Raw genomic sequence first — 20,446 nt, forward strand, 5'->3', positions numbered from 1 at the left:
AGCTGCGAAGCAATTCAATGGTGTGTGTGTGAAGTTCCCAATCCGCACTGGGCCCGCGTGGGAACTATGGCCCGAGCCCTCTTGTTCTGAGAGGAGGCCTGTGCCCAGCAGTGGGACGTATATAGGCTGGGATGATGATGATGATGATTATTATTATATAATAGTTATATGTCAACTGACCACGTTTCCGGAGAAAAAGGGTCTTGACGAACGACTGACAGACGGACGGACAACAAAGTGATTTATAAGGGCCCCTTTTTTACTGACTAAGACACGGAACTCTAAAAAGCGTGAGTTGGACTGTCACTTCTTGGCCAGTATTTCAAATCGCTCACTTTTACTCTAACATCAATCAAAAACGTAGAAACGAATAACCTAACCAACAAAAAATTAGAAAACCCCGACTTTGTCACTTCAAAGCTTAATATCATCTCAAAAGGGGTTAAACCGATTGAGATGAAACATGTCTCAGAGCCATCGCTAGAAAACCTGATTTCAAACAAAAAACGCATTCAAATCGGTCCACCCGTTTAAGAGCTATCGTGCTACAGACACGCACGCACGCACGCACGCACGCACACACACACATAGCGGTCAAACTTATTTTAAACACTCCTATTTTGCGTCGCGAGTTAAAAGATGGGGGAGTAAAAAATCTCTTTTGAAGTCGGTTAAAAATAGATTCAAACATAATAAGGTGGGCCGGGAAGCGTGTGGCTTTCACTCAGGACATAAAGTTGAAGGCCATAAAATACTTGCTTGGGAGCTAGAGTACAGGAGGGAGCCTGCGAAAAAATTAATAGTTGAAGCGCAAAATATAATGCATTTATTTATTTTACTATTAGAAATATTTCGCCAAATTGCAAAACAATTTGTTGGTGAACCAAACACTCATTTTAACTATATTGTGCTTAATAGTTATAGTACCTTACATTATACAAAACTAATAGATTCTGACTAAACTATCAATTTTTTTTTGTATGGAAAGAGTTTATCAACCATAAATAGCAAATGACAGAGGACGAATAAAAAAAACACCACTAAAGCCTTTGAAAAATGATAACAAACCAATATTTTTACTTTAATCCTAGATACATCGATTTACTCATATTCAATACACAGAAAAATACGTTAGAAGAAAAAAAAACAAACCGTGTAGATACTACAATACGATTACTTGGAGTTAACACTTGACAGATGGGCGTGCCTTCAGTCAATTTTCAACTTTGAGTTTATACAAATAAAATAGTTTCTCATAATCTGCAAACGTGGGTAGCGGTATACTAAAAATGGCTTTATTTGTATGACGTCAAAGTTGAAAATTGACTGAAGGCACGCCCACCTGTCATGTGTTAACTCCAAGTAGGTAATCGTATTGTAACACGGTTGATTTTTGCATACCGTCATTTTTTTTTATTAGACTGGATGGCAAACATGCAATTGGGTCTCCTGATGGTAAGAGATCACCACCGCCCATAGAGACCTGCAACACCAGGGGTATTGCAGATGCGTTGCCAACCTAGAGGTTTAAGATGGGATACCTCAAGTGCCAGTAATTTCACCGGCATAAATATGTAGCGGCAGCCATTCCATGCCACAAACAGCGAGAAATTCTAAAATCGAAGTTCGTGTTGTTCCCTCTGTTTATGCCAGGCTTGAAGGCTTGGTAGGTACCTCTCGGAAGCCGGTTTTAGAAGGAGTAATGCCTCGACAACCCAACCCGCAGAAAGAAAGAAAAGACCGGACGGGATGACTCACCAGAGGGCTGTTCGCTTGTTGCTTGGCCTTAGCGACGAGAGCCGGAACACACAGTCTTCTTTTATGGAGGAATCCCACTCTCAATTATTAATTTTGATTCACAAGACACGCGCGCACGTCGTTTTCTATACAGTTTTCAAGCGAGAGCAGAAAAATGGCTGGGCCGATTGCAGCGCCGGCTGGGATTGGTCGAGCCACGGTCTTCAGGCGGTACCGCGTGACTTCAGGACAGCGCTTGCACGCCAGATAATTGTGCGTTGGACTCGCTAGATGGCGGACACTGTTCAGCCGTGGTCAAGGGAATGTTTGGACTTGGACTTTTGGTGGGAACAAGGAAAGCAATGAGGGCTATCGCGTATGAATTCGCCACTAGAGGCGCTAGTGTATCGTGAGGTCTCCGAAATGTCAAATCTCATAGTTTTTGGGTGAGCTACGCGGGTTTATTTATAATTAGAATAATTTTGTGAATATTTTGCAATATCTGAATTTAATTATGGCAAATATGCGTTCCGGGGCAGTGAATGTCTGTGTTTTGAGACAGTTTTGTCTTTCAGAAACCTTTGTCCTCCCTTTTTTCCAAACAAAACGGGGACTATGCAACACTGTGGCATGCTCGATATTTTTATGGTACGGTTTTAAGACGGTTGTAATAACAGACTGTGAAAGCTATACTTAAAAACCTCACGCTACGGTGCGCCATCTAGTGAGACAAAAAACGATAGCCCTCATTAGAAAGTCGTAACACCCTCCCTCTGACACTTATACTATTTCATACGAGAATGAGAGGGACGGTACAATACTAAATTCGATTTTCGAATTTCGTAGTAGCCCGGCAGATATTCCAACAGCACCGACGCCATACCCCTCTCTCCCCGTTGCTTTGTCAACGCACTCACCATCAAAAAGTTCGTGCGAGAAGATCAAAACTAATAGGACTTTTCATCAATTATAATCGTGAGGACCATTATTATTATTAGCAAACAAATTACTGAATCGAAAAATCGTCTTAGCAAACCCCTAATGGTTTTAAAAGACCAATCCAACGATATCCCACACTATAGGGTTAGATGACAAAAATAAATCACCCCCACTTTACGTCTATATTTTTTTTTTGAATTTTTTATTATACTATTTTGTCGGCATAGTTTACATATACATCCGTGCAAAATTACAGCTTTCTAGCATTGATAGTCCCTGAGCAAAGCCGCGGACGGACAGACAGACATACAGACAGACATGGCGAAACTATAAGGGTTCCGTTTTTGCCATTTTGGCTCCGGAACCCTAAAAAAGTGCAAAATTAAAGTGACATGCCACAATGTAATAAACACTATGTTACACACCTAATTATCAGAAAAGCTAACACGCAATAAAAGTGACAGAGCAAGGAAAAAAAGGTTCTATAGTTCATTAGCAACTGCATTTTAAAGCACGTTTTATTTACTAAAGGTTACGTTTCATTTACGTTATAACCAAAGAGACCGCGCGCAAACACCCTGTTTGTAGGTGCGGTAAAAATTAATGGCGCCACCCTATATTAATTTATGGCCTTTTTTTGGGTTTATGACATTTTATGACGCTTTCGTTAAAAGTCTTTCTGTGTAGTTGATAAGACTTATCAATAAATGAAAGGCCAAGTCGATGACCTTTGGCTTTATTAAGTTTGTTCATAATACTGCGAACTGTAACAGGTGTGAAACATTTAACAACCCCATAGTCAAAATACCATATACGGGACTTATCACGCTATTTTTACACAAGTAATATTTACCTCGACGTTTCGGCAACGTTACAATTGCCGTGGTCGCGAGTAGACTGTGTGGGGTGTCAAGTCTGCCTAGCAGCGCGAGTTCTTCGAACTACCCGCACTTGATCACTAATAGGGTAGGGATAGGGTGGCTAATAAAAGTGACCAAGTGGTAGTTCGTGATACGAGTGCCGGTAGTTCGAAGAACTCGCGCTGCTAGGCAGACTTGACACCCCACACTTCAGTCTACTCGTGACCACGGCAATTGTAACGTTGCCGAAACGTCGAGGTAAATATTACCTATGGAAAAATAGCGTGATAAGTCCCGAGTATGGTATTTTGACTATGAGTGAGAATCACGAAAGTTTAAAACGTTATATTTAACAACCTGTTTGCGTGCGAAGTTTATTATAATTGCAAGGAAATTAGGGAAAATGTTAGGAGTTTAACAAGAGGGTTAAAGTTAATGGAAATTTGCGGCATAAATGGCTGCATCTTTTGATTGCGTTGGCTTCGAAGTTTCACAGCTACAAGGGACAGTAGACCTCAGTATTTAGTATAAATTTCAGATTGATACCTCCACGCGTTCCCGAGAAAAAGGTTCTTGACAGAGAGACAGGCAGACAGACGGACAAAAAGTGATCCTATAAGGGTTCCGTTTTTCCCTTTTGAGGTACGGAACCCTAAAAATCTAACACTTTTCTCTTAGTGACTAAAAGAAACGCAAGCAGTAGTACCTACTATACTGCTACCTAACTTCGAATACATTTCATCACACTTGCTCGTAAACAGTGTCGCAACATGCAGGCTACCTTGGTTGCAACCCCCCAAATAAAACCCTCGACCTTAATGTGCTTGTCATGAAACCCGTGGTCGGTAAATGAGTCATTGCCCGTACTAATTTTCTTGTCATGAAGCCCAAGGTCGGTAAATATTAGTTTTTATTTACAAATATACAATTTTACTTGCAAATGTGATGAAAAACATTTTATGTCACACGGGCGGTACTAGAATTACGAACATCGACTCATTAAAGCCCTCAGTCTTCGAATGGACTCTCGTTCGTAATTCCTTATTTACCGCCCTTAAGACACAATGAACTATAATGTTTATGGTAAATCAAACTTGCGGAAGGAAAACGATACTTGTCCTATCTTCCAATCAAAACTTTCGCACAAATATCGCTGTGACAGGATTGTTAGCTTTTATTAGTGAGGTCTCTTTTTAAGGCTGGAAACAGCGCTCGACCGACGGTACGTCCCGACCGTACGTCCTGACCGTCAGCGCTGACCGTCGGTTGCGAAAATTCATTCAGTGCTACGCTGACGGCTGACTGCGACGCGTGTATACAGTTTACAGGTCGGCCGCTCCGTCAGCGCATCCATAAAATCTCATAGCTCGTCGGTCGACCGACGCCGCGCGATCGACGAGCCGGACCGACGGCTCGATCGACCGTACGCGCGCACCAAATTACGCGCGTGCCGTCAGCGTAGCTGTGTGCGCATTCATAGACATGCATAGATATAGCTACGCTGCCCGACGGTAAGCGCTGACCGTCGGTCGAGCACTGTTTCCAGCCTAAATGGTGACTGACATGGTCAGACATTCACAACTATAAATTCATACAAATATTTTACGAGTACACAACCGTTCACCATGCTACCAGACCATAGTTTAAGATTAAGATCAGACCATATTTTTTTACAGTTGTGTAGTGTTTCTTAGAACACTGTGCTGTGCGCAAAACACACAGAAGAGACGTGGGAGGGGCGCGTCTCGGACGGAGCGGACATGGGGCGAGGGCGTCTCCGTCTCGTCTCTTGTCTGCTTTGGATCGCGACGGTGCTATACATTTAGTATGAAAACTGACTGCAACGCGCTCCCGTCTCAGGCCGCTTGTAGACGTCCGTTGTCTTCACGGGACAACGGACCATTTTTTACGTACTTGCGGTGTTATATCATCATCATCTGAGGCATTACAGCCGCAGGTGGGCCTTAGCCTGGTCCAGTAAATCTCTCCATTCCGATCTGTTCATGGCTTTCCTTCTCCAACTTATCACTCCCAGGTTTCTTGGTGTCCTGTTCGACGCCGTCCAACCATCTGAACTTAGGCCTGGCTCTACTTCTGCGGCCCTCCGGCCGGCCTTCGAGAAGGCGTTTGGGTACTCTGGCCTCATCCATTCGTACCACGTGACCTGCCCATCGCAGGCGTCCGATCTTTATGGTCTTAATGACGTTTGCCTCATCGTACATTTGGTGCTCGTGGTTATAACGCGTTCGCCATGTCTCGTCTTCCATCACAGCTCCGAAGATGCACCTTAGTATTTTGCGGTGTTATATGGCTGACAATAAATGTGTGTACATGCACCGGACGCTTGTCCGGTGACTGCCATACAACACCGCTAATCCGGCAAAAGAAACGGTCCGTTCTACGGTAAAACAACGGTAGTCTACAAGCGGCCTTACATCTCTTCTGTGTGGCTTGCGCCTAAGAGGAAGACCTTTAGTCAACAGTGGACTTCTTTTTTAGGGTTCCGGAGCCAAAATGGCAAGAACGCAACCCTTATAGTTTCGCCATGTCTGTCTGTCTGTCCGTCCGTCCGCGGCTTTGCTCAGAGACTATCAATGCTAGAAAGCTGTAATTTTGCAAGAAGTATGTAAACTATGCCAACAAAATGGTACAATAAAAATTTCAATAAAAATTTTTTTTTACTGTACCTGCCATAGACGTAAAGTGGGCAGATTTTTTTTTCGCATCCAACCTTGTAGTGTGGGGTATCGTTGGATAGGTCTTTTAAAATCATTAGGGGTTGCTAAAACGATTTTTCGATTCAGTGATTCGTTTGCAAAATATTCAACTTTAAAGTGCAAAATCAGAATGGTAGTAAGTATATCAAACTTTCAAGGAAAAGGAAAAGTATAACGGCTAAGTTTTCTTGAGAATTATTAGTAGTTTAAGAGTAAATAGCAGCCTAAGGTATAAAATATACTTAAACTTGGAAGATTCCGTATAAAATACGAAATCCTTAGAAAAATATTACTTATTTTTTTCGTAATGGCTGCGGAACCCTATTTTGGGTGTGTCCGACACGCTCTTGGCCGGTTTTTTTATATACAACATAAGCTTGAGTTTGGCTACAATCACGCCTGATGGAAAGCGAGGATGAGGCCTACGATGGAGCACGCTTGCCTAGTAAATGCTCATTCACCCTAGACTTGAAAGTAGCCAAATTGTAGTCTTCAGGGAACACAGTCGCAGGCAAGGAATTCCACTCCTTTGCTGTGCGGTTGATGAAGGAAGAGCGAAAACGCTGTTGATGATCATTGGCGGTCCAAACAGCATCACACAATATTTTTTACAACTTAGAGTTGAACCACGGTTGAACGACCCACAGATAACAGCTTACCGGCGAATTTGAAGAGTTTGAATGGCATCGGGTTGCGATATGAAAATACTGTAGATTAAAAATAAACAAGAGACAAGTGAATGGGGTGTTTCAAAGGGATTTAGTTGTTGATTGGGTGATTGACTCTTCGTCGGGTTCGGTTTATTTTTGTCGTTGAGATATTTTTGTTTATTGTGTATGCGGTTTGTTTTAATATATCTCTTGGTATGATTTTTTCAGGTGTGTTTGTGTAGTCTTAAAATAGAATGAATAAATTTTCGTGGCCGTATATTATTTACGTGAAGCAATCGTAACTGTATATGTAAATAAAATAATTAAAGATCGTATAGAGTGTTAATTATTTAACTATTTTTATGATTCGATATGTCTGTCTGTTCGTTTATCACAGCTGATTTGCCGCAAAACTAATAAACCGATCGAAATTTCAAAAAAAAACTGCCGAATGAGTATTTTTTCCAGACGATAAATCAGTTGTGTTTCAAATACCGTTGTGGTTGGGTATTTTATGACTATTTTTCAGACCTTTCTTTTGGTTTTTTGTTTGACACAAGTATTTCAGTATCACCTTTGGATATTAAGGTCATACAATATAATATGTTGCCCATTCATCACATCTTTTCATAACTTGACTGCTGTCGTACTTGGTTGAAGTTCAAGTCCAAGGTTATTTAGTATATTTGTTAGCCTTTTTTCTGGAACGTTATACGACGAACGAACGGTTAGACGTTTGTCTCGAATACTAATGTAAGTTATATCATTTCTGACCTACAGACGTAAATATAATCGTCCCCGTAGAGCAAACAGTCTCCTTGTCCTAAAATGTCTGTATGTTTCTGCAAATTTCAGTCTTATTGATATGTCAATAGGAGCCATAGATCCAATTTTAAAAAGGTAGTAAAATCATTACTTTGTTATTTTTGCGCATGAATTGAAGTGAGAATTAATAAAATTACTCAATGAATTTATACCGAAAAAATGTAGGCCAAAGTGGTAACTTTAAGAGAAGTTTCCCTGCCGGCCGCGCGACCGCGTTAGGTATTCGTTTGGGATATTGCTGTCTTTATCGCTCGTGACATAAGCGCTCGCAGCCATCCCCCCCCATGCCTTCCGCAACGACGTCCGTAATTTATATCGAGATAGCTGTAGGCTTTTCAAGATTTGGGCGGTTGAATTTTGGGTTTCGTTGTCCTCATATTATACGAAAAGAATAGCACTGAAATCAATGATATTTTACAATCAAGATATTCATTATATTTTCTATGCCTGTGGTTTTTAGATTTTGTAAAAATGCTTTATTAGTAATCTGTAATTCTCGTGCAAAGTTGTCATTTTTTTTTCGACTTTTGAGCTCCTGTAATTCTGATATTACACATTTGTATAAAAATCTGAAAAACCACAGGCATAGATAACTACGTCTAGTCCATACTTACAAAATTTCATCTATTTCTGTTGCCTAGTTTTCAAATGAGACCGGGACTACGTTTGTATGGAGAGTGGAACGAAGAGACTTCTTTTAGTTATTTTTGCCACATCCAGTTATGTCTACGAACAGCACTATTTTATTCCCAACTTCACTAAAACAACTTAGCTACCTAACGATTGCAAATTTTATAATTATCAAAGTTCAAACAAAAAATGAGTCCGACTCGCGCACCGAAGATTCCGTATAAATGTTTGTGTAAAGAAAAGAAAGAAAGAAAAACTTTACACTTTTTGAGACACAGAAAAATACATTAGAAGGAAAAATAAAAATAAATTTACGGAACCCTACGGTGTTTTTTTTTATTAGACTGTATGGAAAACGAGCAACTGGGTCTCCTGATGATAAGAGGTCACCACCGCCCATCAACATCTGCAATACCAGGGTTATTGCAGATGCGTTGCCAACCTAGAGGCCTATGATGGGATACCTCAAGTGCCAGTAATTTCACCGGCTGTGTTACGAAAGCCTTAAAAAAAGGAAAAATAATCCAACTAGCCTACCCGGAAAAAATTAACAGATTGTACTAACAAAAGTATTCAAATTTCTTCAAGCGAGTTAGGACTAAGCGTGTAACTGATATCCCCGAATCAGATTTAATGGGCCGAGCAGTATGTTTGTCTCGCTCGCACCCGTTTATTGCCCTAACGGGGGTAAAAAACAGAAGCACTTTATCACTACCACTAAAACCTGGAAGGCAGTGTTCGGACTGTGGGATTAAATTAAATTTCAATTGTCGAAATTTGACATACGTAGATCTTGTGCCCTAATGGTTGTCTGGAAGAGATCGCTTTTAAGCGACAAGACCGCTATTACCCTAATTTTGTGTTTATATTATACATTTTTTGTACTGATCTGTAGTGTGCAATAAAGAATATTTGTATTGTATTGTATAACATGGGATGAACGCATTTAAAATAACAAAAAATTCTAAGTATATGAAAAAAATTGGGATTGAGAAGTTAGTGAAAAAAGTTTTTGGGAATGGAAATTTAGTAAAGTGATTTTAGTGAGTTCGCACGGTTAGCATTCTGCTGATTTGGGAGCATTTCGTGACCGTGATACGTATATTTTAGTTTTCTTCTGTTTTTTTTTTGTGCAGAGGGCTATCGTTTTTTTTTCTAGATGGCGCCACTGTTGCGTGAGGTTTTCAAAGTCTGTTATTATGAGCGTGAAAACAAAGTTTAGATTAAAATCATATTTAATACACCTTAAAACCATACCATAAAAATATCGAGCAACCAGTGTTACGTAGTCCCGTTTCGTTAAGAAAAAAAGGGAGCACAAAAGTTTCCGAAAGACAAAACTGTCTCAAAACACAGACATTCATTGCCCCGTAACGCATAATTGCCATAATTAATTTCAGGTAATGCAATATTTTCACAAAATTATTCTAATTATAAACAAACCCGCGTAGCTCACCCAAAAACTATGAGATTTGACATTTCAGCGACCTCACGCTACACTAGCGCCTCTATCGGCGAATTCATACGCGACAGCCCTCATTGTCACGAATAAATCTTTTTTCTTTCTTTTTTTTCTTTCTTTTGTAATCTTAGAAGTTCGATTCAACTGCCAGATTAACAATATTCCCAGTCCCCAAATGCGAACGTCTGACGTCACAGGAGGTTGTTGCCCGCGGCAGCTGTTTTATGCTGTGTCTGTGACGGCCTACCCTGTCCATCTGCCCCCGTGAGGGATTGCCCACCCTGTAATTGTGCAATTTTATTGCCAACATTCCGTGTCCGGAATAAAACTTAATATTTGACAAAGAACCATGATCGTGTGACGTGCCTTTCCTTAGGCACCTTGCGCACTAGACACGCTATCTTCCATATGGTCCCAAAGGAAGAACAGCGCCGCATTTTTTTGCTGATTTGGGACCATTTCGTGACATACAATTTTCTTAATTTTTTAATATCTTCTTGTTATGCTACTTTGTCACGAATAAATGATTTAGCTATTTCTATTTCTATTTCAATATGTTAAGTATTATTTTTTCTTTTTTTTGTAACCCCTGACGCAAAAAGAGGGGTGTTATAAGTTTGACCGCTATGTCTGTGTGTCTGTGTATCTGTGTGTCTGTCTGTCTGTCTGTGGCACTGTAGCTCTTAAACGGGTGGACATTTGAATGACTTTTTTTTTAATGTAGGTTTTCTAGCGATGGTTCTTAGACATGTTTTATCAAAATTGAGCCATTTTTGAGATATTGAACTTTGAAGTGGCAAAGTCGGGGTTTTTCCAACTTTTTTTTGGTTATGTTATAATTTATGACGGTAGAAGTTTTCTACACTTCCACTGAAGGTAAATATATATACGTAGGTAAGATTTTTTTGTTTTAGTTTTGAACAGTTGAATTCGTAAACTTTTGAGCAAAAATTTGATCTTCTACGCTGTTAGCAATAGAGTCCTGTTCACATTTAGAAATTTTGCTCAGAAGTTTATAAACTCGACTGTCACTTTAAAGGACCCTATATATTGTATTTTTTTCATGTAATTTTTTCTTTAATTTTATACTGTAATTATATTATGTACCTAATTATTTATATTGATAAAAATATTTTCTGCCAAGTTTCATGTGGCGCATTCTTCATGATGTCTCTTTCCGAAAGCGCTTAGTAAGTATTTAGTATTGAGCAATGTTCGAATCGAAAGCAGCAGGGCTACTACGACACTCGAAGTTCGAAGTTCGTGTCGTGCGGTCCCTCTGACACTTATACTATTTAATACGAGAGCGAGAGGGACCGCACGACACGAACTTCGAGTTTCGAGTTTCGTTGTAGCCCTGCTGGTGTTCGTTAATCCGTAACTCGCACCCCATTTATCCCAACTCAAGCACACGCTGGCATTCACGGAGTTTCCCAAAATGACTAAAGTATTTTTTGGATTATACAAATACGACAAAAGCCATACAATTAGCACAATTACCAATAAATATCCAATATTAAATGTCTGATCTTCGCCTAAGATAAAAAAATACACGCGAATTGAGAACCTCCTTTTTAGAGTAGATTAAGAAATTATCATTATTGATGTCGATAAGTTTGTAGTAAGTTTATTGAGCAATAAGTTAATCGAGTGATAGAAATTTATACGAGTTCTCTTTACAAGTTAAAGTTGTTATCAAGCTTAAAGACCATTCTCCTGTTAACTATAAACTTTGATTCTGAGTGGTACTCACACAAGTGTGTGCTCGTCTATTTAAGTTTCATCGTTTATTTGGCTTATAATGATATAAGTTTTTGTTAAGAATTTCATTTTTATTGCAAGATTTTTTTGGTAATTGTACTTTTAGTTGACTGGACTTGCATTGTCATCTAAACTGCATATCCGTACCTTTTAAGTCGGTACTATTAACCATTGAGGAGTTCCCTCCTGCGGAGACGATCCTGGCAGGACCACCAGGATGTCACAACCAGATTATTGTACTGTCACCAAATTTACATAAGTTTGTTAAATTTAAAGTCAATCGGATACACCCCACCCCTTACATCCCTGTATTTATTATTATTATTATTATTTGTATCTTTTTTTCTTTAATTGTATAATATAGTTTTTAAGTATTTTATTTGTAATTATATTACTTATTATGAAAAATGACTTTCTGCCAAGTTTCTTGCGGCGCATTCTTCTTGGCAATGATGGTCTTTCCGAAAGCGCTGGTAGTTTAAAAAAATGACGTGTAAAAGTGCCCATTGCGGCCTATTTACTGAATAAATCATTTGAATTTGAATTTGAATTTCTGAATAAACAAACAAATAAATAAATAAACAGGGCATGCTAAAGAGAAGCTTGTTAAAAAAAATTAGCTCGTTCAAGTGGCAATAAGCAGGCCTATAGCACGGAGAACAAGTGGCCGTTGGAGCCAAAAAGATCCCGTCTGTACCACTAGTCCCTTCATGGGACAACTGACACGATTTTGTCCCAGTAGACCCATGGGACAAGTGACACTAATTCCCTCTCCAAAACCTTACCAAATTTTAGATATTACCGTCTGTCCCACTAGTCCCATTGAGTAGTCCCATCATGGGACAACTGAGACAATTACGTCAAAGTAGATTGTGTCATTAACAGCCGAGGAATTTCATCCTGCGGAGACAATCCTGGCAGATCACCAGTTTATTGTATCACTAGAATTTTATAAATGTAGCACACTAGCTTTTGCCCGCGGCTTCTCCCGCGTGGAATTCGGTAATCGCGCGCTGTTCCCTCGGGAACTGTGCATTTTTCCGGACTAAAAAGTAGCCTATGTCACTCTCGAGCCCATAAACTATCTCTATGCCAAAAATCACGTCGACCCATCGCTCCGTTACACATGCGAAAGTGTGTTTGTCTGTCTTTCACAACGTAACGAAGCGATGGGTCGACGTGATTTTTGATTATATATATATATAGTACAAAAGTATAAGTAAATATAAATATAAATAAAATATATTATGGATTTGAGCTCTAGATACGTACATACATTCGTACATGCATAATATTATGTTCTACATAATATTCACCTCCTAAAACTTTGATTTCACTATTTTTCTTAGACACATGAATGTCGAGACCAGATGGGGTAAGTATAGGTACACGTTATTTTATCTACAATATATTTTTGTTAGTATTGTATGTCTCATTATCATCATCCCAGCCTATATTCGTCCCACTGTTGGGCACAGGCCTCCTCTCAGAATGAGAGGGCTTGGGCCTTAGTTCCCACGCGGGCCCAGTGCGGATTGGGAACTTCACACATACCATTGAATTACTTCACAGGTGTGTGCAGGTTTCCTCACGATGTTTTCCTTCACCGTAAAGCTCTGGGTAAATTTCAAATGTAATTTCGTATATGAATTTCGAAAAATTCAAGAGGTGCGGGACGGGGTTTGAACCCACGAACCTCTGCTTGAGAGGCGATAGGTCAAACCACTAGGCCACCACGGCTTTTTTTACAAGTAATGTAAGCTTATTAAAATGTTTTGTTCCTCAATCAATCATGTTAGAAATGAACTAATATCTTAATCTACTGTACATCCCTCTATTGGTGTTACTTCATATCCGACAGGACAATATCCCATCAAGTCTTGCGATATCAAATACTAATAAACATCCTAGTGCTCTTAAGAGTACAGTAAGCGTAGTAAAAAAAGACCAGTAAACTAAGTTCAACCATTTCCTTGACAATTTAAATGAGATGATTTTGATGATTTATTTGATTGCTTAGTAGCGACATCTCTGTCCAGCAGTGGTATAGGGGTAGCACGCAGCACGGATTGCTGAGGACCTGGGTCCGATTCCCTGTGCTGGTCTCTTTTTCTGGGTTTTCTGTGCATCCCTGTCTCAGTTTGTATTTTCGATATGGTTTCACGGGATACCCGTAAAAGTAACAAATATGGAGATGAAATAAACAAATAAAAAAAACAAAAATACTCCAAAAAACCAATCATAATTTAAATGAGTCATAGAAAGAAAGAAAGAAAAAGAAAGAAAGAAAATAATTTTATTTAACGCCATAAAAACATCACAATTAACTTAACAATAGAACAACGACAAGACATACATGACGCTAAATAGGTCATATACCGGGTGTGGCCTGTAGTACGAGCAAATAATTAAAACATAGATCATACTCGTCAAACTGAACAACATTAGTTCAGCGACTTTTAAAAATAAAGGAGTCTTTAGATTTTCCTTTTTTCATACAAATTAAATACTGTTATCAATGTACGCCATCCTAGAACCCAACTGACGTCGCCTGTCACGCTACAAACATCAGGCATTTTGCTTTAATTTTCTTCTTGGAATCAATTTTAAAGTGTAATAAAACTCTAAGATTGTTTTTTTGGAATCTTTTTGTATTTTTTATTTCAATTCCAAATTTTTTGTTACTTTTACGGTCATCCCGTAATCGAAAATACAAACTGAAATATAGATGCATAGAAAAACCGGAAAAATAAGACCAGTGCTGGGAATCGAACCCAGGTCCTCGGCATTCCGAGCCGCGTGCTATACCGCTACACCACCGCTGGACAGTGATACAGACACGAATTTCTCCTATGCACCACATATTAATATTATCTTAGCTTGTTTTTTTTCTTATTTAGTCACTTAAGCAGCGACACTAGCGACATCTATGCTGTACCCCTAATCGAGAAACTTTCAGCACCCCATTGGAACTAACCGCTCACCCGAACAAGAGATATCGTTATTAAGCAATTAAATTAAAAGTAAGTAACAAAAAATTTGGAATTGAAATAAAAAATACAAAAAGATTCCAAAAAACAATCTTCAATCTGGTTAAGATCGAGGGATCGCTGTGGATGCGGAAAGCACAAGACCGGTCTGAGTGGAGTGCCTTGGGGGAGGCCTATGTCCAGCAGTGGACGTCTTTCGGCTGACATGATCATGATGATGATGAATTAATGGTGAAACGGGGGGTTAGTCTCAAACACAAAATTTAAGCGACGTTCGTTTTAAACAACGAATAAATGAGAAAAATAACACGGGTGAGCAAAGTAATTGTTTAACAGTTTCATTCATACTGTTTTTACTTTACTACGACTGGGACGTCAAACCTCTCAACAAAATCGGCCATTCACCCCACTGTCTGTAACGTGGACAGGTATTATCACCACATTTAAGGGCTTGAGGTTCCATTGATAGCTTACAGGTAATAAGTACGGGGCTTGATTGGAAAAGTGTTTGTTTAGTGCTCAAGAGTTTTGTGGCACTTTGTTTATGGAAATCGCTTATTGTTTTCGTCATTTCTAACCCCCGACGCAAAAAGAAGGGTGTTACAAGTTTGACCGCTATGTGTGTCTGTGTGTGTGTGTCTGACTGTGACACCGTAGCACTTAAACGGGTGGACTGATATGAATGCGGTGTTTTTCATTTGAAAGCAGGTTTTCTAGGAAAGGTTCTTAGACATATTTTATCAAAATCGGTTTAGTCGTTGGTTTGTTACAATGTCGGGGGTTTTGAACTTTTTGTTGGTTAGGTTATTCCATTAGTATTTAGTCATCGGACGCTGGTAATCGTGTGCAAGATATTCTCTCTCACTAATACCACCAAGCAGGTGTAGTTATAGGTACTGTTTTGTTTAGACGTGGGGAGTAGGTTAGTTAATTAAATTATTTTCTGCCGTATGAGATATTTATTTATTTTAATTATTTTTTCTTCTTTAACTTAAGAGTTATGCTCTTGTCGGTGAAGTATCTTCGACACATCCCTCCTTTGAGCCATCCTCTTGAGCTCTTGATACGATGCGACACGCAGACTCTCTTATCTGATCAATGTGTTTATTTATTTATTTATCAATAAAAAACTATGTAAAATTCAGTTATACAAACAGAAAAGACATAAGTAAAAAATAATACGCTTTATCACAAATAATATTAGGGATTTTTGAAAGTCGTCCTCCGGCCAGAAGTCTGAGCGCAGAAACATCTGCAGGTGCTTGGCTACTTAGATAATGCATTATATTTGCCACTCTGGTGTTGCGGGTGTCCATGATTGGCAGTGTTTATTTACTGTCAAATAATTGGGATTGACTAAAGAAATACATTAGTAAGTTGGTGGTACTACGAGGAATAAGGAGTATTTTTTTTATTTAACCCAATTTTCAGGTGAACTGACTTGAAATTTAGTGTACATAATGTAGTAAAAATTCCAACTCTTTGAACAAAACTAACTTATTATTTTAGAAACTGTAGAAAATAGCCTAGAAGGTCAAAATCAAATAATGCCTAATTTTCATTCCAAAAAACTTTTTACACTAAGAAACGAGTCAATAAAATAGTAAAGTAAGTACCACGTCGCTTGTAACTTATAAAATGAGTATTTTTATGCCATTTGCTACGACAGATTGCACGTAAGATATATTTTATGTCCGCAGGATATATCTTGGCTCTCCATGCGAACCGAGCATTCTCGAAGCAATACTCGTAACTTTGCATGTATTTTTGCCGTTTGTATCATATTTCAAAGATGTTTTTTGAAGACTTTGCTACGAGATATAAAATCTGTTCGCAGATAGTTCTTAAAATCAGGGGTCTAATGGACTAAGAATTTTCCAAGGCCCAACCTATTTACTGTAAATGATTCAGGTTTTTGAAATATTGCCACCGCGTAATTTCGCAATTTTGTTTCCCCGAAGAATTTTTTATCGCTGTCTCGCGGGAATTATGAATATGCAATTTTCCATAATTAAATAATTAAGCGTGAAGAGACAACAGACAGAGTTGCTTTCGCGTGTATAATGTTAGTAATAAAGGAAGTAAGGATTTATAAAGCATAATTTAACGGATAAATAATTGTTATTCCGTCACACATGAACCCAAGGTGGTTACCCTCTCGCAGCTGACATTAGGCGAATTGATATTAGGGAATATCGTATCAAGCCTTTCGAATACGAAGTGGTGCCCGCGGCAGAGACGTGACGGCGGAGGCTTTTTCGTTCTTAGGATATTATATTACTAGCTTATACCCGCGACTTCGTGCGCGTAGACAACATAAGTAATACACATATTATTTTTTTAATGGAAGGTGATGTAACATTTTTTTTTAACTACTATAAGTTAATTAAAAACCTCAATATCATTTTTAAAGACCTGTCCATAGATACCATACACGTATGGGTTTGAAAAAAAAAAGGTTGAGTTTCAGTTCTAAGTATGAGGAACCCCCAAAATTTATTGTTTTGTTTTCTATTTTTGTCTGAAAATCTTAATGCGGTTTACAGAATACATCTACTTACCAAGTTTCAACAGTATAGTTCTTATAGTTTCGGAAAAAAGTGGCTGTGACATAGACGGAGAGACAGACAGACAGACAAGACGATTCCATAAGGGTTCCGTTTTTTGCTTATCTTATTATCAATTTGTTACACTTACTTAAACTATTTAACTGATAATTTGTTCGAAATGAACAGTAAGTATAAGTACTGGGTAATGTTCATTACAGAACTTGTGTACTAAATAGGTATTCTTCATGGATATTTTGTACGACAGACGAAAATGAAAAAAAAAGAAGAAAAAGGAAGGGTGAGAAATGTTTGTTAGAGAAATTTTATCCTGAATAATATATCGAGTTATAATAAAATAGGGATTGTTTGTTTTTTTAATTTTATTTGGTTCGAGTCCCGGGCGAAGCAAGCAAGTTTTAGAAAATCTTTGAATGCAGGTTTGTTTCTTTTTAAAAACAAAGGAATGTCTCCTTTAAACAAAATTATCCAACTTGAGGATTTAAGGTAGTTTCCCTCCAGTTCCCGACTTATTTATCCACACTGTATATTGCAAAAATATTATGTTTTTTGTACAAAGTCATATTGTTTTTTTTTTAAATCATAACATCATATTTTATGTATCTATCTAATCACAAAAATATGTTTAATAATATATTGCGTTTTATTGTATATAAACATATTTCTAACAAAGTGTACTTATCACTGACACCTCCTGAGTTACGGCACAGAATAACATACACTAAGAAGTTGATTGACCCAACTATCACTTGAAACAGTGAAAAAATCCAAATTTAATCAACACAATCAAAATTAACAACTTATTGCCAAACTCACGCTTGGCCCTTTAATCTTTCACTTTCTCCGACACTTCAAATTTCGAAGCATTTTGTTGAAGCGTACCAAGCGCAAACAGCGCTTTGGGTGCAAATATTGACACCGCGCCTGCGTGACCAGGCAGCTGAACTCTTAAGGTCTCTTCACATCACGCCGTAATAGTAACGGGTCTGACAAAACCAACCAACTAACTTCTTTACTTTGAATGTACCACACTAAAACTAGCTCATAGGACATTGTTACTAACCCGCCATAGGATTATAGGGCGTTTTTAAAAAAAAAGTGTACCTCTTCTTTTTTTTTTGAAATTTTGGAAAAAATATAGAATCAAGAGCACAATCGATTCCGATCGTTTTATGAGTCAGTTTTGTCACGCCCATACTGAGTGTATGAAAAAACGTCGCAGAGCTGTCATTTTTTTTTTGGGGACAAATTTTTAACTATCAGAATCGATTGTGCTTTTGATTCTGAGTAGGAAAAACCATATTTTTTCCAAAATTTAAAAAAAAATAAAGGGTACACTTTATCTGAGTTAAATAAAATTGAATTGAATTGAAATAGTAGATTGTACAACAAGAGTATAAAACGAGCCATTTTACCCAAGGCGTTCATATAGCCACCCGAGCCGGTGCGGCGAGCGTGGATAGACACGTCGAGGGGAAAATGGGTTTAATTCTTTTCACTTTAATTGAGAGGAAATTGAATAACAACTGAACAGTGGAAGCAATTAATTGTTCACTTGCTAGGTACCTTTTATTTTTCATGGATTGCTATATATGTAATAAATATAATGTATTTTGTATAATGTATTTTAAGTTTATATTGATTTATTTTGATTGATTTTTAGTTTTACATAAAATAAAAATTATTTAAAAAATATATAGAAACGTTTTGTTCCTGAGGCCTATTGCATAATTAGACTAATAATATTAGAAAATAATACAAGGTACTAGTTAGCAATTTATAAGTTGTGTTATTTCGTGTTGCATAATTATTTTGTGCTTTTAGTAAATATTGTGTTGCATAAATTACTAATAATATCTTGAAAGTTACAAGCAAATTCATCATCATTTACAAGAACGATATAATAATATGGTTCTTGCAAGTACTAATAAATTTCGGTGCATAACATTATTTTTGCTAACTTGTAATAAGCATAAGTACTAGTATTATTAGAAAAACACAAAATTACAAGTTACCAAGTTGGCTGAGTGAGATTAACCTTTGGCCATCTGTGGACTTTGCAATGAAAAATATAAATCTTGGCGGGAACAGTAACGTCAACTTAAAACTTTTTTCGAAATTTCTTACTGCGGAAATGGTTTGGTAAGTAGTTTGGATAAATTTACACTAGGTGTGTTTATTCCAGAAACTACATCCGGTATACCACGTCTGCAGCTCAGGAATAACCAGAATATTGATGATTCTAATAATTTATTTAAGTGTACATTAGTAGTACCTAACAACAAACAATTTCATCAAATTTTTCAAATTTATTTATTAGGTAATAAAAGTAAAAAAAAAAGTTTTTCCTAAAGTTGATCCTGTCCTTTACCTTAGGTGACGGGTTATTACATATTTATCATCAACATCGTCGGATAAATGCAAAATAGAAACATTTTTCATCGATTAGGTCATAACCAAATCACTTTTAATTCAAAACTACCATGGTCCTTGGGTACGTAGTAATAAATACAAGTTACAACTAATAATTTGAATTTTTTGACTCGTATTGCAACAAAAACTAATAAAATGCACTTATAATAATTAGTTGTTGTGACTCATATTTTTTCACTTGTATTTTATAACTAGTATTTTATTATACAACAATAATTTACAAGTTACAACCAAAATCACAAAAAAGCCGTGGTGGCCTAGTGGTTTGACCTATCGCCTCTCAAGCAAAGGGTCGTGGGTTCAAACCCCGGCTCGCACCTCTGAGTTTATCGAAATTCATGTGCGGAATTACATTTGAAATTTACCACGAGCTTTGCGGTGAAGGAAAACATCGTGAGGAAACCTGCACAAACCTGCGAATGGTGTGTGTGAAGTTCCCAATCCGCACTGGGCCGCGTGGGAACTATGGCCCAAGCCCTCTTGTTCTGAGAGGAGGCCTGTGCCCAGCAGTGGGACGCGTATATAGGCTGGGATGATGATGATGATGAACCAAAATCACGTTTATGGGCGTTGGTGATCTCTTACCATCAGGCGACCCACTTGCCCGTTTGCCATCCAGTTGAATAAACAAACAACATACATACAAGCATACGGTTGAAAAATATAACCCTTCTTCGCGCAGTCGCGTGAAAATTATGAAAAACGAAGTGGTTAAAATTGTAGCATTCTATTATTTATTTTATAGGTACGGAACCATAAACGCATAGATACCCGGTGATGCCCGTATTTTTTGTTTCCTGGGGGGGGCTACTACGAAATTCAAAATTCGAGGTTCGTATCGCACCATCCCGCTCACGCTCGTATTTTATAAATAA

Source organism: Choristoneura fumiferana, chromosome 13, assembly GCF_025370935.1.
Source record: "Choristoneura fumiferana chromosome 13, NRCan_CFum_1, whole genome shotgun sequence".
NCBI classification, from domain to species: Eukaryota; Metazoa; Arthropoda; class Insecta; order Lepidoptera; family Tortricidae; genus Choristoneura; species Choristoneura fumiferana.